At 39.1% G+C, this 27,706-nt stretch overlaps 1 pseudogene; it reads right to left on the bottom strand.

Moving 5' to 3' along the window:
• Positions 1-1,164: 1,164 nt before the first annotated feature.
• On the bottom strand, positions 1,165-2,747 carry LOC111883599 (CENP-B homolog protein 2-like; annotated as a pseudogene).
• Between the last annotated feature and the right edge of the window lie 24,959 nt (positions 2,748-27,706).

Below are 27,706 nucleotides of genomic sequence, written 5' to 3'. Positions count from 1 at the left end.
AAAATAACACAACATGGCTTTTCTATATCACACACGAAATAGTAGAAACTCATTACAACTTGTAACATGATTAAACTATATAAACCTTCAAGTCAAAATCATTTCTTGTCAAACCCTATTAGTCAATTGTCGATTACTCGATGTTGGCCAAATGAAGCAACGCATAAACTAACAAACCACAAGTCCTCACCCGGCAAGGTCATATTTGATGCCACATGTCATCAATAATTTTTTATAAAAAGCTCCAAAACTCAAGGTATTTACTTGAGTCAATCGTGGCATAATGTTGGTGTTTAATGAATTTGCGAAAAAAATAAACACATGGGGAACATATGATTAAAGAAACAATAAGACATGAAAATGTTCAAAGACGTTGGATTTGGACTAAGAAAATCTAGTGGTGGGTCCATATGCACCCTAACAACCCTATATCATTTTCCCCTTTTGTGTCCCAATGTTGTGACCGAGTTTCGAAGTTAGATTCTACCATGCCGACTCCGATTCAAGACTTCACGAGTTCAAGATAAGTAGACACACCACCTTTCACACGAGTCTTTCATTTGGGCCTTCTAGGTGCCATGTCATCAAATGTTCCATAGATGATTTTCGAAAATTGGAAAGTTCAATTAAAATGTGGGTGAAATACAGAAAAAAAAAAAAACCATCTATCAGATAAATCATCCGATTATCTTAATGTTCAAATAAAACCTTATACTATAGTCAAAATACAGAAAAATACAGCAAATTATTCACTTATATTCAAGAAAATCCCACCGCTTATATAGAAAAAGAATGGATTTTAAGAACAAAAAAATCATATAACCCGAAAACTCTAAAAAAATCCACGCAGAAATAAGAATAATCACAGCCAACTATTTTCTTAGCTTCTCACTTAAGACGCAATTGATCAACCCATATTATCATTCTCTAATGGAAAATGACGCCATATCTAAGTCACACTAACGATAAATTTAATCCACAGTAGAACCTCGATAAATTAATACTCGATAAAATTAATAATTTGTCCGGTTCCAACTTGGGACCCGTACAAAATTGGACCTCAATCAATAAAATAATAAAATAATAATTTTTTTGAAATCTTAATGTAAATATATTGGTCCCAGCGAAACTATAAATTAATAATTCCTAAAATATTCTAAAATTCTAGAATTGTCTAGTAAAAATGAATCTATAGTCATTTGTTTTTTTTTTTGTAAATTTCAAATTTATATTGAATTCATCTTTAAATCTCTCAATTGCACTTAAGAGTTGAGGCACTGTATTCTCGTATTGCAACAAAAAGTTGTGAAGAGTTATTGCCGTTTGCAATGTTTCTTTCCAAGTGACCGGTTCTAAAGGTACTAAATCATCATCAACTTCATCATCCATTTTGTGCCGAGAATGCATTCCTGTAATCAAGTTCTCAAGCTCATGAATGTCTTCTCTATAATTTACGTCGTTTAAATCATTTGAGCCGGTTGGATTAGTCAAACAAATTTTACAGTGTCGAAAGCAATTTTTTATGGACTTTTGTTTCACATTTCTCCAAGCCAAGACGGCCAAGTTGATGGCATCTAAAAGATTAATCTTTTTTGGAGAAGAAATGTCTAACTCATAACCTTTCAAAATCTTATGATAAAACTTTTTACGATAATACATTTTAAAGGCTCTAATTATCCCTGCATCACATGGTTGAATTTTTGAAGTCATGTTTGGTGGTAGAAAAAACAACTCGATATTTTGCAACCCTTGAATATTTTTTAAATGGGCTGGACAATCATCCACTACCAAGAGAATTTTCCGACCGTGCATTTGATCATCTAGCCAACAAATATATTCTTCGAAAAGCAACCCAGTCATCCATGCTCTTTTGTTGGCACGGTACTCACAATCTTGGCTATTCATGTTGACATTCTAAAAACAACGTGACTTTGCATATTTACCAATGATCCATAGGAGAATTTTTTTCCGAGCCATCCACATTGCAATAGATAACAATTGTAAATCTTTCCTTGTCTTGTTTCCTACCTTCCAGTTGTTGTGTTGCAAGTAAATGGTCAACTTGTAACCTATAAAACAAACCTGTTTCATCCATATTAAAAACATATTTCATTGGAAATTGATTATTTTTTTCCCTTATAGACTCCAATTTATTCTCCATGTCATGTGTGTCGACTAAACCACTTTCTCCGAATCGGTGATACGATTTGAAACCATGCCTTAACTTGAATTTCTCAAGCCAACCCTGTGGAAGATTATGCTCAGAAGAATCATGTGTATGCAAAAGCTTCAATGTCTCAACCGCCTTCTCTATGATTAACTCTCCTGTTATATCCACATGCTTATGATGTTGGAGAAACCATTCATAAACAACTTTTTGCATGTTCGGATACTTGGTTGCTTTCCGACGCTTGGAAGATCCATCTTTGTCAAAGTTAGCCGATAGGAACTTTGATGATCTCTTAAGAGTGTTTGATATTGTTCATCGACTAACTCTAAAATCGAAAGTTTTGTCAGCCCACTTCACCAAATCTTGTTGAGTGCATTCTTGGTGATCTCTCTAATACTCGTATAATAGTTTTCGTTGTTGATTGGTCATCATTGATTTTTTTAACACCTTTTAGTTTAGAAGTCATAGTTGATGTGATTTTAAAATTTATCCTTATACATTTTATAGTGATCAATCCAGATCTATGTACATTGAACTTGATAAGTTCATTAATGTACATGAGAATTTTGAAGGTCATTGTTTCTGTTTTATTCAAATAAGTAAAGTGAACGGACATAGAAATTTTGAAGGTTGATGCATTAATTTGAGAGTTGCTCACAAATATATGTCAACTCTTTAAATTAATAATTTATTAATTTATCGATATAATAATATCTTGCTAAATTAATAAAATATTTTAGTCCCAACATTATTAATTTATAGATGTTTTAGGGTTTAGGGTTCTCTTAACAAAGTTTATTGTAGTTGGCAATTCTCCCTAATAAATAAAAATAATTTTACCGCTTATCATTTTCTTATGTTTTATTTCAAATGTCATTTTGTGTTTTTTTTCATTTTATTAAATTTCATATAATACTTAAATGTAATAAATTTAATAATAAATGTATATTCAATTTATTAATGCAACTTTTCTTATATCTTTTAAATTGAATCTAATTATTTTAGTTGTTTATTTATTTAATTTATTAGTTTAAATTTAAAAGATAAATAAGCATTTTAATTTTAATGATTAATATTTTACTTTTTTTTCTTATAAATTTATTTTTTCTAAATTATAAGATTTTCATGTTTGTTTATTTTTTTAAATAAATTTATATTATATATAAATGTCACAACTAGTTTATCTAATAAAATATACTCCGAACATTTATTGGTGCCCATTAATTCCATTTAGCAGAGTTTTCGCCTCCCAATAACAACTCATCGTCAATGAATTTATGTTAGAAATTATCCATTCTGATGTTTTATCAATTTTTTCTAATTTGCTTCAAGTCTAAAAAATGAAGAGAATAGACATCACATTGGTGTGAAAAAGATAAAAACAGAAGGTAGGATATAAATAGAGTAAGGTGGGTGGAACCATAAAAGCTTGGTGGCGTATACAAGTTTCTGTGGGCATATATTCACTTTTTAGTTTTTACTCAGAAGGTGAGTCCCCACGCATTTCCCCACAAATTTGGGCTTTTGGACCCACTTTATTTTTTTTATTCAAATGTAAATAATTAGTTAAAATCAATAAAATCCAAATAAAAAGTTGGAATTTGTCACGTTACTTTTGGTAAACTGTTATTGAAGTAATACAAGTTCTTTTTTTTTTTTTTTTTCATATAAATCCATGAAAAAGTTTGCGGATATCTTTGGTAGTGTTCATATAAAACTTTCGAGAGGAGCTTTTTAGTTTTTATTTTAAAAAAATTAAAGATCCAAAAGATACTTCGATTAGCTTTTGAAAATTTTTAATTTTTCAGAGATTAGAGTTTTTTTTTTTTTTTTTTTTTTGAAGTTTTTAGTTTTTAGTTTATGTAAATTTACACATATAAAAACTAACCATTTTTGCCAATATTTTTATATAAATAAAATATACAATTTACAACTCTAACTACCAAATACTAACTTTCAGCTTCAAGCTACAAATTAATTTTATCAATCACGCTTGTAATTCAAAACCATTAGTAATGGCAGTATAGACATCGAACATGCCAAAAAAAAGTAAAAATATAAATATATTTAAGAAATTATTTTGTGAATTGGTTTAAAATATATATAGTTTTAATTTGTGTGTTTTGATTTTTAACTTGATATCGATCAAAGTTATTGTTATATTTGTTCATTAAATTGGAATTTGTAATTTTGAGTAATATGTATGTTATTTGTTTTTTTTCCTTTTAATTTGTGAATCCGCTCTTGTTTAAGTGATTCATTGATGTTTCGTATTACTAGGTGTGAGACTCATGTATTATATGAGTGTATTTAAAAAAAAAATTAAATATGAAATTTTAACAATTTGAAATTTTTGAATTTATAAAAAATATGAGAAAAATTTTGAATTATAAAAATTAATGAGGTTTTAATGTATTGAATACATTACATATATAAACCATTTTCTAATAAATACCTTACATATATATTACCTTACATATTAAATGTGGAATTTTAATTTAATAAAATGAAAAATACAATAAAATGACAAGCGTAAAATAAAAAATTCAAAAATTCTAGAAAATGTTATGTGTCTAAAAGAAGGAGAAAAAAACATGTAACAAAAAGTTCTTTATTTATTAGAAATGATGTTTTATGGTTTGTTTAGGTAATGTTTGCTTCCTTTGGTCTCACACGATTTACATCTAATATATATAAAATGTTATTTAGAATCTTTCCACATTAAACTTACTTATTTGAAATGCAATATCTATATAAATTTATAATATTGACTTTATCTAGTTATGAGACATATATAGTACACATGTTGATTAAATAATAGTTAAATATAAACATTAAGCATTTAGTAAAATTTAGAAATAAAAATAGTTGTGAGACTCGCGACTACACGAGTTGATTAAAAAAGAGTTAAATATAAACATTAAACATTTTTAAAGTATCAATTCAAAATAAATATGACCGAAATGATAAATAACTAAGCAAAAGATAAAGTAATTACATAGGTGGTCTAATAATGGTAACTTTCTTATTTATCACATGTGTGTCTAGCCACAACCACATATATAGACTTAGTCTTAGTCAAATTAACATACCTAGTCATGTGCTTGTATTTAGGATTCATTTGTATCTCTCTGTATATATACTCATCTCATGTAAATGTTAAGAACATTGAATATACAAAAAGAACTTTTCAGTATTCATTGCTTACATCATATCCAGAGCTAGTATTTTTTTTCTCTGTCACTTTTTTCTCACCCATGGCCAATAACAATCAACATATTCTTGGTCTTGCTACCAACTCTTCCTTCTAAATTCCTTCAATTAACATCAAATTGGAGACTGAGAATTATTGTCTATGGTGCACCACGATTGTATTTGCCCTCGAGTCCTTCGTCTTAGCCCCAAATCCCCATGCTGAAACCCACCCTATCACTCCTCCCACCACCGAACCCAACCCTGATTTTTAATTGTTGAAGAAAAGAGATTTATTCGTTCTATTGTGGCTTAGATCCACCTTATATGAGCGTGCGTTAGCCATCGTTGCTTGCACTACCACCTCTCACTCTTCTTGGATCACTATTGAGCAAACGTTTCAGGCCCAAACTAAGTCTCATCGCGTGTCTATGAAGCTCAAGCTTCAAATCCTTTCCTAAGGATTCATGACCATGCTAGAATATTTCGAGCAAATTAAAACAAACCATCGCGAACTCCCTGGCGGAAAACCTTCACCTAATTTCCAATGAAGATTTAGTTAGGCATATCCTTAGTGGCCTTGATTCCTCTTATAGTCCCTTCACTGCCGCATATATGGTTAAAGATGATGCATCTAACGTTGATGACCTAATTAGTCTTCTTCTTCAAGAAGAAGCAAGAATAGAACAAGAGCACAATCGACAGTTTGTTCTTCCTTCTCCAGCTCCTAACGTTTCCATCCCAATTGCTCTGAATGTTCATCGCACGTAACTATGTCCACATGCCTCCGGTTTAACTTCTTCATCCACCAATTCACCAGGATCCCGTTCTACTGATCCCAGAAGACATCGACCACACTGTCAATTTTGTAATAAGCGAGGTCATGAAGCAGTGGACCATTGGAAACGATCCAGCCTAGTGGACTATCCATCTCGTAGGCCCAATCCCTGTAATCTACAGTCTCGTCAAGCCCACTTTGTCGAACAATCCAATTCGTCTAACACAATTGATCCAAATTGGTACTTTGATATCGGTGCCACCGACCACGTTACACGAGATTTCCAAAACATGACCATTGTTGATGACTATCAAGGCATTTACAAGCTTCAAGACGGGAATGGTAAAAAAAAAATTATTTCGCATATTGGCTCATCTGCTCTGCACAACCTTCGTCTGCCTTTTGTTCTTGTTGTCCCACAAATCACCAAACGTCTCCTTAGTGTTTCTAAAATGAGTTCAAACAACGATGTCTATTTACAATTTTATTGTACTCGTTGTTTTTTCAAGTCATTGCAAGGAAAAACTCTTCTAACCAGGGACGTTAAAGATGGTCTTTATCGTGTTCCATCCCCCCTAAATAAATTACCAAATAAATCTCCTCATATTATGGCACTTTCTGGAGTTCGTACTTCCCTTCATGGCTGGCACAAGAGACTTGCTCACCCCCACACTCCTCTTCTAAAGCATCTTTTGTATTCCTTCAAGTTTCCAACTTCATCAAAGCACTTCCCAACTGTCTATGAGTCTACCACCATTTTCCTTTAAGTAATTCTCATGTTACTTCACTAAAACCTTTTTATTTGCTTTATTGTGATGTATGGGGACCCTCTCTGTATTTTTTATTGATGAATGCACCATATTTATGTGGATTTATTTCTATCTCACAAATTTGAAGTGCTTCCAACTTTTATAAAATTTCATCAAATGATCAAAACACAATTTCAAACTACCATCAAGAGCCTTCAATCCGATTGGGGAGAAAAATATCGTAGTGTTTCCACATATCTCACCCAACATGGCATTGAACATCGTGTTTCTTGTCCTCATACTCAGGATCACAATGGGGCAATCGAGAGGCGGAATCAAGTGATCATAGAGAAATGCCTCACTCTTCTTATGCACTCCTTTCTTCATCATGTCTTCTGGGAGCATGCCTTCAAAACAATGACTTATCTCCACAATCGCACCATAACCCCTATTCTCCAATTCCAATCAACTAACCAAAAATTATATGCTAAAGCTCCTGAATATGCATTTCTCAAAACCTTTGTTTGCCTCTATTATCCCTTTCTACGCCCTTATAACCAACATAAAATCGATTTCCGGTCATTACCTAGTGTCTTTATTGGTTACAGTGCTTCTCATAAAGGTTATTTGTGCTACCATGAACCCTCCTCTCGAATCTACATTGCCTGGCATGTAGTCTTCAATGAAGAAGTTTTCCCGTTTTCATGTCTCGTCTATCTCTCCTCCTGTACTCTCATCACCTCTACCAAGTTTTGATGTTACCCCAACGATTCTCACATTAGCCACTAATTTACCATCTTCTTCACCACCCCAAACTCCTAGACCAAGTGTTTGTCTTCCCTTAGTGTAAGGTTCGAAGTATATAGTGAGGTGTCGAAGTACATTTAGGCTTGGGTAGTGTCGATGTCGAAGTCATGCACTTCGAATGTATGTATTATGTAACGCAGTTTTAGAGGTTGAAGCTCAAATGTTAAGCCCTTATGTATTTTTTGTATGCGTCTGTATCACCCTATAATAGGGTAAGTATAGGAGTCAAGAGTAAGCTTTTGAGCTTTTGTGATTTTACTCTCTTGTCTTCTTGTAGTTGTTCAAACGCAATCAACGAGCCAAACCGAATTTATTTACATATGTGTTCTTAAATCTTTTTGTTCTTGATTTTGTTCTTAATACTTGATTCAAACGAACTACATTTGGTATCAAAGCAGGATACAATCAATCATTTTTGGTTTTCTCATCTTTTTCAAAAGTTATGAATCGTTCTTTCCGATTCAATAGATTTCTGCACTTTTGATTAAGAGAACTAGTTTTATTTGAGTGATTTGTTACGATTCTACAATCGTTTGATTAATCGAGTGTTTTCTGAACATTTTCTGAAAGATTTATCCATTAGATCTCCTTTTCTGAATCTTTTCGTCATTTCAGTCCGTACAACAATGGCGAATTTCAACATTAACACAATGTCTAGCTTTTCTCATCTGCTTGGATCTTCCACTAAGATTCCAAAGCATATTCCAAATTACTAAGAGCAATGGGTAGATCGCATGGAAGATTACCTCAACAAGATCGACGAGGATCTATGGTGTTGTGTTATGAGTGGAAGTTACCGTTTAGGAAGGCTAGAACAAATTAGAACAACATGTTCTTCTGCTGATGTTGCCTTGCAAGCTGATAAACAAAAAGCTAATGACAAAAAGTGTCTTCGTGAACTTTGTGATGCTCTTCCACCAGTTATTTACAATTTTGTCCTAGGTTGCAAAACTGCTAAAGAGATCTGGGATACTTTGAAGGAAAAATATCAACGAAGTGAGAAAACGAAGAAGAGCTCGGTGAAATAGTGAATTCAAGCAAAAGGAAAGTGAAACCATCGAACTCTACTACGAACACTTGAATGAGTTGATATTCAAGTGTAATCGCTATGTGTTAACACACTGTCGCGCACGTATTAAACAAATAAATTTATCGCTACTTGGAATGCACTAAAAATATAGCACAGGAAAACAGGGTCGAATCCTCAGGGACACAGCCTAATGGTCAATGCCTTTTTGCATCAGGCACATCTAGTCAAAACAAAAATTATAAAAGGGGGGTTTTGATTAAACTAAAAACTAAAAATGCAGTGATATTAAATGAAACGAAAATCGATAATAAAAATAATTCCAGTTCTGCTGTGACTTTCCCAATCATGCAACTGATCCAGATCTGATTATTTGAGATGCATTCTATTTAAGCTAGTACTGAGAAAAACTAATAAGCTCTAGTAGTTTCTCTTTAACCTAAACAAGTTAATCAAAACAAGCTCTTCAATTAACCCTAACTTTTTACTGTCTAATCAAACAAGTTCTTAATTAAGATTAGAAAAGTTGCATTAAGTTCTTTGTAAAATTCCCAGCAATACCCAATACTTCTCACAAGCTCGGAAGTGTAAATATATGATTTTTACAGTTTATATGAGAGTTAAATCCCAAAACGGAACCAATCTGATACTTCTTACTTTTAGTAGTTGAGAAGAAAAATTACAGATTCTATTAACGAATTAACTAGAATGATAAAACCCTAGCTAGGTGATCAGACTAACAAGAATTAAAATCAAGCATTCATTAAGAACAAAACTGAAGAATCTAGATAGAAACACAAATCAAAAAACTGATCTAATGATCAATCACATGAAAAGTACTTGCCTTTGCAAAACTGAAAACTAAGGTTTTAGCCATACATGGCTAAAATCTGATAAAAACAAATGAAAAGAGACATCAACAACTAATCATACTAATTTACTTGAAGGAGATGATCCACGGTCTTTAGATCTTCAGAAATTGTTGAAATCGGAGAAGAAACGCCTCCAAAATCGTATTTTTGTCGTCTGGTACCTATGGAATCGCCAAGTTAGGTTACTGGAATGCTATCAGGGTCTATTTATATGTCCAACAACAAAAACGATGCGCATGCGATCACATGGGCACAACCTGCGATCGTAGGTTTTGAAAAAAACACGTCTCGTGCCTTTTTAATGAAGTAGGATGCTATTTTGGCACTTTTTGGCCAACCTGCGATCGCATGTACACAACCTGTGATCGCAGGTTTTCATTTTTCACTTCTGGATGATTTTTGGCACTAAAAAACCTTGAATCCATGTTGCGACCTAACCTACGATCGCATAAAGGTTCCATGCGATCTCATAAAGGCAACATGTGATTGCATGTTTTGCCTAAGATGTCCGAAATTTCTTCTACTTTCCAGATCATTTTGAATCACGTCAATTGGAGTTACGGTTCTTGATGGCTACAATACTGACAAGGGGTCAAATCTGCCAGCAACATCCTTTAACTTTAGATTGCAAATTCTATCTTCGTGTGATCAATTTGATCAGATGTTTATAGATCAAAGCATCTTCCAATCATTCCTCAGCATATCCCATAAGTTCCAAGCTCCATTTTAAGCTCCAAACGCGCATCCAACTGCTCCCAAAGCACTACTCCACTCGAACTATCTAAAATTGACATAGAAACATGAGCCGTACGAGAATTCTAACGAAAGACATGAGCTGAAAATTATTTAAACAAATGACATGAAAATGTACAAAATATGATGTTAAAATTATAATAAAAACTACCCTATAAGATGAATGAAATGGCATCTAACACTATGGAGTTACACGCTCAACTCTCGAATACAATCTCACATTTCTGATTGGGTTACGAAAATAGTGGAGGAATATAAGCTTGATGATAAAAACTCAGCAAAGCTTCGATGGCTATTCACTGGAAGACTTTTATAATATGCTAAAAGATCATGAGAGCGAAATCAATGAGATAGATGAAGAAGGGAAGATGAATCTGGGAGGTCTACTGGCCTTGACGTCGAAGGTGTCGGTGAAGGATTTTGAGATCGAGGTTGCTAAGCAAGCTGGTTATGAAGATGAAGGATTCTTTATGAATTCGGAGGATGAGGTTGTGGCTTACTATTCTAACAATAAAGTGAAAAAGTTGTTTAAGAAGCCTTTCAATCCAAAATAAAAAAAAAACAACAATGAATTCAAGGGAAACACCTCATTTGGGAAAGGAACTAGAGTGGAGTCGAAGGAATAGAAGAAAGAGATCAAGATTGTTGTTGAGAAGGATGATAAGAAGTTGAAAGGAGATTTTGGGTTCGATTGCAGTTACTGTAATGGTATGAACCATCTGGCAGTAGATTGCATGCTGAGAAAGAGAGAGGAGAAGAAGGAGAGAGTTAAGGATGAGGTACATTATGTCGATAGGTTAGAAGAGGTGAGAGCTAAAACAAAAGGGCTGTCTCTGGTTGCGAAGGGTGGTGTTGAAGGGGATGAAACCTACTAGATTTGGTCTTCTAGTTCCGACGATGAAGAAATGAGAAACCCCACCCATGTTGCAATGTATGCAAGATTCAAAAAGGGCAATTCAAAAGAGCAAAACTTTACTGGAAAATGCTTCGTGTCAACAAGAGTAGACAAATATCCTATGACATCTAAGGTATGTACTCTTCTTGAATCTTTTAACATTACTTCAAGTTCTTATCTTACTGTTTTATCTGATTTTCATGATACTCTCTTATATTAATGATATGCTAATCTCTGTTAGTAGAGAAGCTGAGCGATCATAAACTTTGTTGCTAGATACTAAAAAACACTTGGAGTCTAAGAGAAATTGAATAGATAGTCTAGAGCTACAACTGAATAATATTACTTTAGATAGGGATTCGGTTAGGGCAGAAAATGTTATGTTAATGAAACAACGAAATATTTATTGTAACAGTGCTAAAAGAATGTATGTAAAATTAACTGAACTTCATGATTCGTCTGAAATATGCAAAAAGCAACATAGGAAGTTATTGACTTGCATGGTTTACGAAAGAGAGAAAATAGATACAACTTCTTATGACTGTGAAAATTAAATCTCAGAATTCGATAAAGTCCCTAATGATTCTTATGCTTATGGAATTGTTAGCATTGTTGAATGTTTTAATGCTAATGAATTTATGCATATTGTGAATGAGATTCTTAGTAAAACTAAACAAATCAAAATTTTGAACATGACTGTGACTAAGACTTTAGACTCTCAAAAAAATTTTGTTGATATCGAAGATGATGCTGACAATATCAGTGAAATTGAGGAAGAGGAAACTGTTGATTGTTCTCAATTATCTGCCATTGATGTCACTTCAATGGCCAAATGCAAAGAAATTTGTCATGATTCAATGGATAAGGTTAACATTGATCAATCCTCTACATCGAAAATTCATGAATATAGCCATGTGGTTGTCGAAGACTGTGAGACTGATAGTGATGAGGATGACATTTCGATTGAAAAAACTATTCCCTGAGTTGTTGTCGAACAAGTTTATAAGGAAACAAAATAGTTCAAAAAGGTGATGAAAGAAAAGGGTCCTCATTATCTTGAATCCAACTTTGTTGTCTATCCGAATTTCAAATGCATCGATGAAGTTATGTTCCTAAATTAAGTATCTGTTGCCACTGGAAATAGTGACAAAGTGAATCCTGAAATCAACAAAATTGTTAAGGAAGACAACAAAGCAACAAAAAAAGAAGGGTTCTTTTCTAATCAAATCACAGTTGAAAATACCCTAAACAAGAACTTAACAACTTTTCAAAGAAAAAAACCGAAACGAGTTTGGGAAGTTAAATCTGAAAAATCAAAAGTTGATAATCAAACAAATGAACCAATTTCAAAAACTAAGAAAACAAAAGCATAAATTTTCAATGATAATGTTCAAAAGGTTGCAAAAGAGGAAGGTGTTTTGATGTCAAAATCACGAAACAAAGTCTATTGGAGAAATGTCAAAACTTTTCAAAAACAAAATGTTTTTAAGAAAAAATCATCTGAACAAGTTAAGACATTTTCTCAAAATAATACCACTCCAAAGCAAAATGATTTTCCAAAGGGTTAATCTAATGTTCACTATGATGAAACCTTTGCCCCTGTCGCAAGACTTAAGGTTGTTTGAATATTTCTTGCATATGCAGCACAAAAAGACATTGATGTGTACAAAAAATGGATGTCAAATGTGCTTTTCTCAATGGAGTCTTAGAAGAAAATGTTTATGTCAAACAACCACCAGGTTTTCAAAATGAAAAATGTAACGCTCAGTTCCCAAGGTACTGTTTTTATATTGTTGGTTGCGTAAATATTTCGTTTGGGCTTTGAAGTTTTGGGATTTATATTTCATTTTGGGCTTAGGGGGGTGTCATACGCTGGGCGTACTAATGGAGGTTGGACATGTGTAACATCCGGATTTCCAGGTATCATAATTTAAGTATTTATTTTTGAGTTAAGAAGAGGGACTCGACTAGTTGACGCCTAAACTCGTCGAGTAGGATAGCGAATGATGACTCAGATTAATGAGTGGACTCGACGAGTCAGCAAGTCGACTCGACGAGTCCGCGCTATGGACAGAAACCCTAAATCTTTGGGCCTACGCCCTATTCAAGGATCCTTATGGCTTTCATTTGCGGCCACACACACACTTGATAAACCCAAACGAACCAGAGAGTGAGGGAAGGAGCTAATTTCATCACCATTAGTGCATTCTTGCAAGAAGGAAGGAGGAGATTCAAGCTAGGCTGATTGAGGAGCTCAGATATACTATCACTTCATCAAAGGTTGCTGTTTGAGGTATGAATCCATGCCTATTTTCATGTATATAGTAGATCTCATGAATCTAGGGTTTCTTTACCCCTTTATTTAGTTGGAATATGGAGCATGTGGAGTCCCATTGAGGAATAGACCTTAGATTTGGACCTTGAGAGGTCCACAGTGTCCCAATCATTCAGCTTTATGCAGTCCCATAAGAGTTTGACTCTAGGTTACCATTATAAGAGTTATTTCATTAAATAGAGCCATGTGTGTGATGCATGAAAATAAAGATGGGACCTTTACGTTACTTTTGGGTGTTAGAAGGTCAGATCTACAAGTTAGAGAAACAGATCTGACCTCAGAAGTTCGTTTAAGCATTTCCATGGAGGAAACTCGTCGAGTCCATGGAAGGACTCGATGAGTCGGATCGGGTTGCTTTGCGATTCATGATCAGTGGTAACCCGTCGAGTGAAATGTTAACTCGACGAGTCGAGTGAGGCCTTGGGAGGATTCAGAGAACACGCATGGACTCGCCGAGTCACCCGATTGCACTCGACGAGTTTGGTCAAAGTTGGAACGTTGACTGGAGTTAACTTTCGTTGACTTTTAGGGTTTGGTCAACAATTGGACATTTGGACCATTGGAGGGGTAAAATGGTCTTTTCTCCTTCTGTGAGATTATAGGAAGGGATTAGTCTAGCCTTTGAGAATCATTGTTAATTAGAGGTAAATTACTTTATGTGATTAGGCGGAGGCTAGATAAGTATTTCGAGTTTGAGACTTTCAAAGATTACCCGAGGTGAGTCTTCTCACTATACATTACCATGAATGGTATCTATGTGCAGACCGGAGGGTCTTATGTGTATGTGTATGGTTGAGATTTATGTGCATTGTGTTATATGTATGCTATGTGTTATACAGACCGGACCAGAGGGTCCAACGACTCACGAGGCCAAAGGGTCCTCGATCAGACCGGACCGAAGGGTGCAATGAGTTAGGCCGGACCGGAAGGTCCAAGGAGCTACGGGACTGGAGGGTCCCGCTGAGACAAATTCACCGGAGGGTCATACCGATTTATAGCCTCGAGTGGCTTATGTGTTGTATGCGTATTTTGGGGAACTCCCTAAGCATTTATGCTTACCGTGTTATGTGATATGTGTTTCAGGTACTAGAGAGGATCGCGGGAAGGCGCCGACATGATTTGTATACACTGATAGAGGACTTTGTATTTGAGATTCTGGGATATGTTTTACCGTGATAACATTAGATACACTTGAGTTTTGAGATGATTTGTATGAGACATGTTATGTTGAAAAATGAAATTTTGTTTTAAATTTTCACGTCGTTACAAGTTGGTATCAGAGCCTTGGTTTGAGGGATTAGGATGCACCTCCGGGCGTATCTGAATTCAAACTGAGGATTTGAGAAAAACTTTCATAAAATAAACACTGTTTCAAAAAAAAAAAAGAGTAAAAGATTTTGAGAAAAGCAAAAAGGAGCAGTGTGTACGATCAGCCAGCGCCCGAACGGTGATTTCCCAAAATACCCTTACATTATGTGTTATGAGATATTATGTGAAGTGCTATGCATGCTAGAGTAGGCTAGGTAAATCATATCTTAGGACTAGGTGGTCTGATATGTGATGCCTTAGCCTAGGAGTTTATGCTGATGTGAGTTGCTTTGAGTGCATGTAGGTAGCAAACAGTAGCTTGTGAGAAGTCTCCTTGAGAGTAGGTAGAATTCAGGGGGTATAGAGTACTTGCAAATTGGGATCCTAGGAGGAGGGCTCGGTGTGGATACATATATGGTGCGGAAGGTAGTATTGGGCCCGTACTATTGAAAGCACCTGATCGGTAAACATTCCAAGTAAGAATCCTTAGGGTGCTAAGGAACAAGTAAGAACGGTTGATCAAGTGTGACTAATCTCGGTCGAGTCTCTGATTACTTTATGTCATATTTCAGAGGCATCATGGTGAGGATGAGCCACAACCCATGAGGCAGTGGGACCAGTGGTACTAGTGATGAAGAGATCTGTACGATGATTCACGAGGAGGTGGCCCCCGCCATCCGAGCTGAGATACCGGAGGTGTTTGGGTCTATCAAGAGCACGCTGATTGAGACATTCGACGAGCGATATGCTGCTATGCCTGACGTAGCTGCTGCTGCAGCCACTGCGGTTGTCGCTGCCGCGAGGCCGCAAGTGGTTGACTCGTTGCTGTACCGAGAGTTCAACAACACGAAGCCACCAGAGTTTGACAGGACTCAGGATCCAATAGCCACAATGAGGTGGATCTCTGACATCGAGGGATGCTTCTACACATTTTCACGTCATGAGCATCTGAGGGCACGGTTCCCGCTGAACCAACTTCGCTTGGGAGTGAAGGACTGGTGGAAGTTCGTGACGACGGATTTTACTCCTACAGAGCTTACCACGGTGACCTGGGATAGGTTCACCACAATGTCCAGAGACAAGTATGTTCCCTCGGTGGAGAGGGAACGTTTGGCCCAGGAGTTCTTGCTCCTCAAGCAGGGGACAGATCCGTGACTGTGATTACACGGATGTTTCACGAGAGGGCGTTGTTTTGCCCTGAGCATGTGTATTCTGAGTAGGCACGCATGATTCGATATCTGAGTATACTGAGGCGAGAGATTCGTGAGTTCATGGCAAACTTGTCATACCGGACATTTTCTGAGCTCCAGGAAAATGCCCGGAAGAGGGAGATCGAGCTAGAGACTCAGGGCAAGGAGGAGGCCGAGTCTTAGAGGAGGGATAGGCGGCCAGTACAGTCTCTACCGGTAGCCAAGCGGGCAAAGCCCCTGATTCGAGATCCGCAGGACCAAATGGCCGAACTTGTGGGAAGTGCGGCAAGAGCCATGAGGGAGTGTGCAAGACGGGCGTGTGCTACAAGTGTGGCAATGAGGGGCATTTCACGAGGGATAGCCCCCAAGGGGTTTGCAGTTTGCTTCCACTGCAACCAGACTGGCCATCGGAAGGCCGAGTGCCCACAACTACTTCAGGGATCAACACAGGGATTTGCACCTGCTGCTACTAGAGCCACCGAGGCCCGACTAGTGAAGGCCGAGACACCGAAGCTCGCGGGAGAGCCTTTCAGTTGACAGCAGAGGAGGTCCGTGCAACACCCGATGTCATGGCTGGTATGTATTTTTTATTTACTTATGCTGAGTTTGAAATATTGTGCTTATATTGTGGTATGCTTAGGTACTTTCCTTGTGAATTTTGTACCTGCTTTGGTGTTATTTGACATGGGTGCGAGTCGATATTTCGTGTATTTAGCATTTAGTCAGCACATCAGTATCCAACGAGAGGCATAGAGTTGACCTCTGCGAGTTTTTGTAGCTGACGAGCGAGCGGTTCTTGCTACTGATGAGATTCGAGGATGTGTACTCAAGATTTTCGGTGTTGACTTTCCGATATATTTGGTACCGATTGCGATGAGGGATGTTTGTGTCATCGTGGGCATGGACTGGTTGAGCGGATTCGGAGCTGTTATCGACTGCGAGCGTTAGTTGGTGACCATACGAGACCCTAGTGGGGGAGTACTTACGGTATATGGCGAGGGTACCCGATCTGGGTCAGCATTTTGCTCGGCTGCCAGAGTGAGACAGAGTCTATAGTAGGGATGTAGAGGGTTTGTAGCCTATGTTATGGATACACGAGTTGCCACAGAAAGGCCGAGTTTTGTCGGTGAGGTTCCGATAGTGTGAGAGTTTCCAGATGTTTTCCCCGAGGAGTTTTCGGGTATGCCTCTCGAGAGACAGGTGGAGTTTCGCATCGATTTGGTTCCGGGGGCGGCGCCTATTGCCAAGGCACCTTATCGCCTTGCGCCATCGGAGATGCAGGAGTTATCCTCTCAGCTTCAGGAGCTATTTAGGAAGGGTTTCATCCGACCGAGTAGCTCGCCGTGGGGAGCACCAATCCTTTTTGTCAAGAAAAAGGATGGTTCATACCGGATGTGCATTGATTACTGGGAGTTGAACAAGTTGACGGTCAAGAACCGTTATCCACTACCGAGGATCGACGATATGTTCTATCAGTTGCAGGGAGCTTCTTGGTTCTCCAAGATAGACTTGCGGTCTGGATATCACTAGATGAGGGTGCGTGATGAGGATATTTAGAAGACGGTGTTTAGGACTTGTTATGGGCATTACGAGTTCGTGGTGATGCCTTTTGGGCTCACCAATGCACCAACAGCATTCATGGATCTCATGAACCGAGTATACAGGCCGATGTTGGATCGATCGGTGATTGTGTTCATCGACGATATTCTAGTGTATTCGAGATCCAGAGAGCAGCATGAGGAGCATCTGAGGGAGATCCTTGGAGTGTTGAGATCGGAGAAGCTTTATGCCAAATTCTCTAAGTGTGATTTCGGGTTACGAGGGGTCTAGTTCTTGGGGCATCTTATTAATCAGAATGAGATATCGGTCGATCCGGCCAAGATTGAGGCTGTTGTGAGTTGGGAGGTGCCGAGATCCCCCACCAAAATCAGGATTTTTCTAGGGTTGGCCGGCTATTATTGGAGATTTATCAAGGATTTCTCCAAGATTGTCGTTCCCCTCACCAGATTGAACCGGAAGGGCGTGGTTTTTGCTTGGGGTTCAGAGCAGCAGACCGCGTTTGAGACGCTTCACCAGAGATTTTGCGAAGCCCCGGTGTTAGCCCTTCCTGAGGGAATGGATGATTTTATGGTGTACTGTGACGCTTCTATATCGGGGTTGGGTGCGGTGCTTATGCAGAGAGGACACGTGATAGCATACGCATCGAGGCAGTTGAAGCCTCATGAGACAAGGTATCCCACCCACGATCTGGAGTTTGGGCAGTAGTATTTGCCCTCAAGATATGGCGCCATTATTTGTATGGGGTTCGGTGTACCATATACGTGGACCACAAGAGTTTGAAGTATCTGATGGATCAGCCCAACCTGAGCATGTGCCAAAGGAGATGGTTGGAAGTGGTAAAGGATTATGATTGTGATATCCTATACCACCCGAGCAAGGCTAACGTGGTAGCCGATGCTCTGAGCCGCAAGGCGGAGAGTGCCCCGATTTGAGATATATGCATGAGGATGACGGTGATGACTCCAGTATTGGATACCATCCGAGAGGCCCAGGCAAAGGCTGTGAGACTAGAGAACCACAAGAGAGAGCGGGTGATTGGGCAGGTATCCGATTTTGTTACTGATAGCCGAGGGCTTATTACCTTTCACAGTCGGGGTTGGGTGTCGTTTGTGGGCGGGGCACGTGGCATATTGATGGAGGAGGCGCATAGATCAAGATTATTGATCCATCCCGGGGCCACTAAGATGTATTTGGACCTGAAGAGAGATTATTGGTGGCCCTGTATGAAGAGGAATGTTGTGTGGGTTGTAGAGAGGTGGTTGACCTAACGCCGGGTTAAGGCCAAGAACCAACGTCCGCATGGCAAATTGCAGCCGCTAGAGGTTCCCCAGTGGAAGTGGGAACAAATTTCTATGGATTTCATCACCAAATTGCCGAGGACTGCGAGGGGTGTTTATTCAATTTGGGTGATTGTGTATCGGTTGACGAAGAGCGCTCACTTCCTTGCCATCTGTGAGAGCTCTTCTGCGAAGAGTCTAGAAGAGATATATGTGAGAGAGGTGGTGTCGCAGCATGGAGTTCTGATCTCGATTGTGTCAGACCGAGATGTATGTTTCACTTACAGGTTCTGGAGGAAGTTCCATGAGGAGTTGGGTACGAGATTGCTCTTCAGTACTACATACCACCCGCAGACGGATGGACAGAGCGAGCGTACGATACAGACGCTCGAGGACATGCTTCGGGCATGTGTTATGGACTTTGGTGGAAGTTGTGGAATATACCTACCTTTGGCTGAGTTTTCTTACAACAATAGCCAGCATTCGAGTATAGGTATGCCTCTCTTTGAGCTTTTATATGGGAGGAGGTGTCGAACTCCTATCTGTTGGGGAGAGGTAGGGCAGCGAGTGATGGGTAGCACTGAGATAGTGCTTAAGACGACTATGCAGATACAGTAGGTCAGGTAGAGGTTGCTGACAGCCCAGAGCCGCCAGAAGAGTTATGCGAATAGGCGACGATCCGAGCTCGAGTTCTAGGTTGGAGATTTCGTTCTCCTGAAGGTATCTCCTTGGAAAGGAGTGATTCGATTCAGGAAGAGGGGCAAGCTGGGGCCCCGATACATTGGTCCTTTCAGGGTGATCTCCAAAGTGGGCAAGGTAGCATACTGTTTAGAGCTACCCAAGGAGTTGGGTCAGATCCATGATACCTTCCACGTATCCGAGTTGAGGAAGCGTATAACTGATGAGACGGCGGTAGTTCCGCTAGAGGATATTCAGGTGGATGCAGGCCTAAATTACATTGAGAGGCCGATTACGATCATGGATCGGAAGATCAAGGTTCTGAGGAACAAAGATGTGCCCCTGGTTCAGGTCCAGTGGCAACAAATGAGAGGGTTCGAGCTGACTTGGGAACCGGAGACGGAGATGCGTGACCAGCATCCAAAGTTGTTTGCAGAATGAGACTTCGAGGGCGAAGTCTGATTCTAGTGGGGGAGAATTGTAACATCCAGATTTCCAGGTATCATAATTTAAGTATTTATTTTTGAGTTAAGAAGAGGGACTCGTCGAGTTGACGCCTAAACACGTTGAGTAGGATCGCGACTGATGACTCGGATTAATGAGTGGACTCGACGAGTCGGCAAGTCGACTCGACGAGGCCGGGCTGTGGACAGAAACCCTAGCGAGGATCGTGGGAAGACGTCGACATGATTTGTACACACTGATAGAGGACTTTGTATTTGAGATTTTGGGATATGTTTTACCGTGATAACATTGGATACACTTGAGTTTTGAGATGATTTGTATGAGACATGTTATGTTGAAAAATGAAAATTTGTTTTAAATTTTCATGTCGTTACAACACGGGTGTCATGCATGTACGCGCTGCATACAAAGGAGTACGTGCAACGTATGTGTCTAGACCCAAACCCCTACATTTTAGGGTTTCAGCACTATTTAGAAAACATTATGCTAGAAGGACCTCTTTTATCAGCCTCCCTCTTGTCCCTTATCAGCCTCCACGAAACCCTAACCCTATTGTTGTGTGTTCTTGAGCTTGGAAGGTCCCTTGAGTGCATTTTTGGTGTTTCGTTCCATTTCCAAGGAAAAGAAGGTTGGAGCAAAGTGGTGGTTCAAGAAAAGCTTATAGATCCGAGTTGTTTGCTTCATTTCAAGCTTGTGCAAGGTTAAAAGTCTTGAACTTGATACTTCATATCCTAGATCTCTTTTGGTTGAGTTTTGGACCCTTTTGGTCCCATTAGTGAGATCTTGTGATCCCATACCGTTTATGAAGCTTAGAGTTCCCTCTCTTGGTATTATTTAGGTACTAGAGTCACAAAGTTGCCATCTTTGAGGCTTTAGATAATCCATGCATGATTATTGGTCATTTTTATGGAATTTGATTGTCATATTTCCAGTTTAGGTTCATTTGGGGGCATGCAAGCCACCAAGTTGTCGACTTTATGGTTTTAGGTACTTCATATGACTTAGATCGGTGATTGGAACCCTAGGTCTTAAGGATTTAAGTTCTTTATGGGAATATGGATTAATGAGTAAGTACGTTGGGCATACAAGCTCGTATGCACAACGTACTAGCCATGCAGCCTGTACGCTTAGTGTAGAGTTGAGTACGGCCAACGTAGTCATTGGATTTGGGCTTTGCGTCGTGTGGGCATTGGGTTGGACCACTTTCACGGGCTTTTTGTCTTAGGCCTTAGCGGGCCATCTGGAATCTAACCTTTGGGCTAAGGAAGAATTATTGGGCCTTACACTAGGGCCTATGCGAAGGGATTGGGCCCAATTAGAAATTGGGCCATATGTTGTGCCTTGGTGGATTGTTTATCTCTTTTGGGCCATTGGTTTATGATTTAGAGTTTCATTCTTGGACCAAGGTATGTTAAGGGTAAAATAGTCTTTTTACCCTAAGTAGGTATGTTTGGTTAATGATGTAGATCCCTATATTAATTAGATTTTATTTAGTAATTGATAGCTTAGGGGATGTAGGACCAACAAGCAGAGATCATTCGTTTCATTCAACTTTTCGAGGTGAGTTTTGCTCACCTGGTTTCGTAGGTCTAAGGCACCAAGGCCGAACTTTGTTGATTATGTTGATATACTCGTTGTCTATGTGATACTTGTATGTGCTTGGATTGTATGCTTATTGGGCGGGGCCATTTATATGATATGTTGGTATGTGGTATCTTGGGGAACTCACTAAGCGTTGTGCTTACGTTTTTCAGTTTACATTTCAGGTACTTTCGGTTGCAAAAGGAAGAGCTCGGGTTGACTATATCGCACACACCATTGGGATTACGTATATGATATTTACTCTGATTTTGATACATTTGATACATTGATTTTGTTGATATGTATGGATGATGTTTGAAGATACTATTTTATCTATTATAAAAACGAAATTTTTGGGACAATATTTTTGGATGTTTCAAATTTGTATAAGGGCCTTGGTTTGAGGTATCCAGGCACGCTCTCGGGGGTGTTTGAACTCAAACCAAGGATTTGGTAAGTTTTAAAAAAAAATAATAAACATAATTAAGAAAAGCTTTTCTAAAATAAGAAAGGCAGTGGTGCATGCAATCAGTTGAGCTCAAGTAAGTATCCCAAAACACCTATACATGTTATGATATGTTTGAACTGTGTATTGTGATCGCGTGCTACTTAAGGATAAGGATATAGGAGAGATGCCTTTGTATGCCTGTTATATGAGCTTATAGATTTGCAAGCTAATACCGATTAGTTAGTAATAGGATGGCCTGATTAGGGTATGATTGGTTTTGATTACTTGATGCTTGAATATTGCTTTAGAAGTTTTAACTAGCTTCAGCTAACTAGTAAGCGAATATGCTAAGTTACATATTATGGGAACTAAATAATTTTAGAGGGTTAGGTTTTAACTCTATTAGGCAACTCCTTTTTGATTTGAACGATTGTAGTGTGAAACCTCTCATTCGAAGAATTAACTAGTTTTTGTATTATGTAATTAATTGTATTCGTGAGCTAGTTAGATGAAGTTAGTGGGAGTTCCTTCTGAAACTGATGGCGGAGAGTGGTGTGGAGTTTGCATGAGGAAAACCTAGGATGACATTTAGTGTTGGGAGCCTTATTTTTGACGGAATTGTTAGATATAAAGTGACTTGGCTGAGTTAAGGCACTTCTTGAGGAAAGTACGGATGGATGTGGAAGGTAGTATGGGCCCGTACTATTGGAAACATAGGATTCATACATGATTCAAGGTGGGCTGTAATGAAGCCAAGGAGCTTGTAGAGTTGTGATTTCCTGATGTGTATATTTAATGCATATTCTAATGGTTTATATGGTCTATTTTCAGTATGGTGGTATTGCGAGGCAGGCCAGTGGGCAGTTCTGGTGCTGGGGAAGGTTGAGGCTCAGGATCTGGAGCCGGGTAGCTCGATGACCAGAAGAGGGGGTTCATCTCGTCTAAGATTACATGTAGTATTCTTTACTAGACTCATGTGATTTTTGGCTCAGTCAATGAGGGCATTATGGAGCTTCTTGATGAGTAGTTGAGCGCCTTTCGTGCTGAGATTGTGGCTTTGGTTGGGACACACTCTTTGACTTTCGTTTAGTTTTGGGCATGTGGAGCGCCATATTATCATGGGGCGAGGGACCCCATTGGGAGCAGCAGGTGATTGGCAGATGTTGCTAATGCCTTCTGTACCAACCGTTGTCCCGAGGGGGACAAGGTCAGACTAGCTTCCTGCCTCTTGAAGGACAGGGCACGTGACTGGTGGGAGGAGGTAGGGTGTGCTATCGAAGATGATTCTGCTATTGATTCGATGACCTGGAGTGATTTCTCGACCAGGTTCCGAGCCGAGTTTGCAACGATGGTTGAGGTGTAGCAGCTGGCACGAGAGTTCCAGGATCTCCGCCAGACTACTGAGACAGTGGCTGAGATGACAACTATGTTTAGGGATAGGGAACTTATGGTTCTGCAGTATGTGGCAGACGAGGATATGAAGAAGACCCAATACCATGAGATGTTGAGGAGTGATATTAGACAGTTTGTCAGCCGATCCAGCTGTAAGACGCCGGAAGATATGATAGAGAGGGCCAGAGAGAGGGATATTGATTTGGATATGGAGAAGAAGAGGAAGCCAAATTCTATATCCAGTGTTGAGGTTTTGGGCAAGAGGCCCGAGGTAGTTGATATGAGAGGGAAGGGCTAGCAGGGTCGAGGCCACTGTGGCAAGTGCGACAATTCGCACGAGGGGACGTGCATGGTGGGTGGTTCTAGCTGCTTCAAGCGTGGCCGAACTGGTCATATGATAGGGATTGTACTGCTACCACCACCATCACCCCAGTATATGATCTGATTTGCTTTCAGTGCAATCAGAAGGGCCACAAGAAGGCCCAATATCCGAGTGTAATGCCTTGTTTATGGTATGTTTTTATTTCAAATTATTGCATTTTTCCTAGAGGACTCTTTGAGTAGGAAGCCTCAACTCGACATGTTGAAGTTATTTTGGCCATGAAGTCTAATGAGTCAACTCGATGAGTTGAGGTGCCTCAACTCAGCGAGTTAGCAGCAAGGGAGGAAACCATAATTTTAGGGTTTTGCACCCTATTTAAACACCTTAAGTCCTAGGCGTTGGCCTCATTTCCAGCCTCCATAGCCTCTAACCCTAATCTCGAAACCATAGAGCCTCCTTGAGTGTTTTGAGCTTATTGTGGGCTTGTTTGAAGCTCTTGGAAGGAAGAAAAGCTTGGTTCAAGGTGGTGGTTCAAGAAGGAGCTCTTAGATCTTGATTATTTGCACCATTTCCAACTTATTTCAGGTATAAAGTTCTAACCTTGCTCAATATGTGATTAGATCTCTTTTGGGTTAGTTTAGATGCTTTTAGTCATGTTTGGGTGGTTGATGGGGTTGTAGGACGTCCCAAGTGCTATTCTTTCAGAGCTATGAAATTAAGGAAATCTTTTATGTTTAGGGGGTTGAGTAGAGTCGATATTCGGAGTCGGGATCCGTTCAACTGCCTTTCTGTATTCAACGTGAGCTTCCTTACTAGGTTTAGTGGGTCGAAGGCACTAAGGCCGACCCATGTTTATATTATGTTGTAAGTATGCTAGTTGTCTTCGTGACTCTTGCATGTGCTTGTGTTTATATGTTTTTCGGGCTAAGGATCGATGTTGGGCGAGGCCTGATGGATTTCTGTATGCCATGTATCTTTGTGATTATTGTATAAGTATGTGTTTACTTTGATATATGTTGTTGTGTGTAAGGCGGGGCCCGTTTTACTGATCTCAGCTTGATGTCGGGCGGGGCCCGATGTCGGACGGTGTCCGAAGCCAAGCAGGGCCTACTATATGTTTAATGTATGTTTGATATGTGGTATTTTGGGAAAACTCACTAAGATTTGTGCTTACAATTTTTAGTTTATGTTTAAGGTACTTCCGGTTGTAAAGGGGAGAGCTCGGGATGACTGCATTGCACACACACCATTGAGATTCTGCAATGATGTTTTACTCTGATTTACGATAAATTGATACATTGGTTTTATTCATGTGTTCGGATGTTATGGGAAAACACTATTATATTTATTATTAAATTGAAATTTTTGGGACCATATTTTTGGATGTTTCAAGGTGGTATTAGAGCCTTGGATTGAGGGATTCGGGTACTCTCTCGGATGTGTCTGAACTCAAACTAAGGACTTGGTAGAAATTTTCAAAGGAAACATTTTTATAAAAATAATTTCTAAAATAGAAAAGGGTGTGGTGCATGCAATTAGCCGAGATCAAGTAAGTTATCCCAAAATATCCATACATGTTTATATATGATATGAATTGTGAAATTGTGAATCGCATGCTAGATTAGGGCAAAGGATCTAGGAGATATGCCTTTGTATGCCTGTTGTATGAGCTTGCAGATTTGCATGCTAGTACGGAACAGTCAGTGATAGGATGACATGATTAGGTTATGCTCAGTTCTGTTAACTTGATGCTAGAATGCTACTTGCTTTGTGCTTTTAGGAGTTATTGCTATCTCAACAAGTTAGTAAGCTGTAACGACGTAAAATCTAAATACAATTTTTCATTCCAAGATAATAAATTTCATAAAAGAATTTATAAACTCATTCAATTAAATGATATCCCAGAAATCATATCCCAGAATCTCAAACACATGGATCTTCATCAGTGTGTACAGATCATGCCGACGCCTTCCCGCGATCCTCACTAGTACCTTCCCGTCAATGTGTCTTAGGGGATTTCCGTCCCATAATCCTGGTAGACCTTCCGGTCCCACTTCTCTGACCTTCCGGTTCGCATCATCTTGACCTTCTGGACCATACACTGTTGACCTTCCGGTCCATATCATAATACTCATAACATAACATAGCACATACATATCATATAGCAACATACATTACATACTTATCATAACACATAATTACCACTCTAGGTAAAGTATAGTGAGAAGACTCACCTCACATGATGTTTAGTAAACCTTCTAGCTTGATAACCTCGATCGAGCCTCCGCCTAACACATAAGGCAAACATTTCTAAATAATACTTCCTCTAGTCATCATCTCTATAGAATGGGTAGAAGATCATTCTACCCCTCCCTGACCTCCCTTGAATCAGTTTGACCAAAACCCTAAGGTCAACTGAACTCAACTGCAGTCATCGGTCAAACTTTGACCAGACTCGTCGAGTGCACTCGGGTGACTCGGCGAGTCCATGCGTGTCCTTTGAATCCTCCTAAGGCCTCACTCAACTCGTCGAGTCAACCTTTCACTCAACGGGTTACCACTGGTCACGAATCGTAGGGCAACTCGACTCGACTCGTCGAGTCCTTTTATGGACTCGGCGAGTTCCCTCCATGTCAACACTCAAATGACCTTCTGAGGTCAGATTTGTTTCTCTAACTTATAGATCTGACCTTCTAACACCCAATAATCACATAAAGGTCCAATCTTTATACTCATGCAACACGTATATGGCTCTGTATGGACAAATAGCTCTAAAAATGGCATCCTAGATTCATAACTCTAACGAAACTGCAAAAAAGTCGAAAGACTGGGACTCTATGGACATCTTAAGGTCCAGATCTAATACTTTTTCCACATTGGGACCTCATACGCATCATATACTATCCAAGAAAGGGTAACGAAAACCCTAGATTCAAGGATTCTACACAAAACAGAAGGAAGGGGCAAAATACTACCTCAGAATGCAGATCCTTGCGTGGATGTCTTAGAATAACAACCTCCTTTGGTCCTTCTAGCTGAATCCCTTCTCGTCCTTTGCAAAATCACCCCAAAATTACTTGATTTCATCATAAGAACTCTCCCTTGGCTCCAATGGTGATTTAGGGTTTCACACAGGAGATATGAGGTACATCCAAGGTCATAACTTCCTTTAAATAGGCTCCAACACCGGAACTTAGGGTTTTCTCTACCCAGTACCTACTCGGTGAGTCCATACTTGGACTCATCGAGTCCGCTCTCATTAAATACACGTGATCAACTCGACGTGACTCGGCGAGTCAGACCTACGACCCGTTGAGTCCCTCCTAAATCCTCAAAATTGAAACACGAACTATCATACCCGAAATTTTGGATGTTACAAATCTCCCCCACTTAATTTGATTTCGCCCTCGAAATCGCTTCTCAAACCACATAGATAGAAAGCTAACGCCCAAAAAGCACCACTGAAAGGATCTCACACCAATACGATGTCTTCCTCCATGGATACCTAAACCCGATCAGGAACTCCTAAATTCGAAACAAAACCGGCCCCTCAGCCGCTAAGATATCCCTTTTGACTTCCAAATATAAACCCAACAATCGGTTACCGATCACCCATGCCATACGTACCCAACAATCTCGAATACACTTCTATAGACGAAAGGGGCACATTACACCAGAGAATCGTCTCCTGCCCTGAAATCGAACCCCACCGGTTCAATGAATTTTCAACACCCTACCTTTATATATAAGAAAGTAATCATGCTCCCTCAAAAATGTCCTATAACATCTATAATCATAAACCCCCAACTTACTCTCAATGATCCCTACTCCACACTAGGTACTAGGTCATCTCTCAACCAGCCATTAACTTCCAAAGGTTACTCCTAACATGTTCCAAGTGTCTCAC

This window comes from Lactuca sativa, chromosome 8 (assembly GCF_002870075.4).
Source record: "Lactuca sativa cultivar Salinas chromosome 8, Lsat_Salinas_v11, whole genome shotgun sequence".
Lineage (NCBI taxonomy): Eukaryota > Viridiplantae > Streptophyta > Magnoliopsida > Asterales > Asteraceae > Lactuca > Lactuca sativa.
The sequence above is the reverse complement of the archived record's forward strand: the minus strand, read 5'-3'. Positions and strand labels throughout refer to the sequence as shown.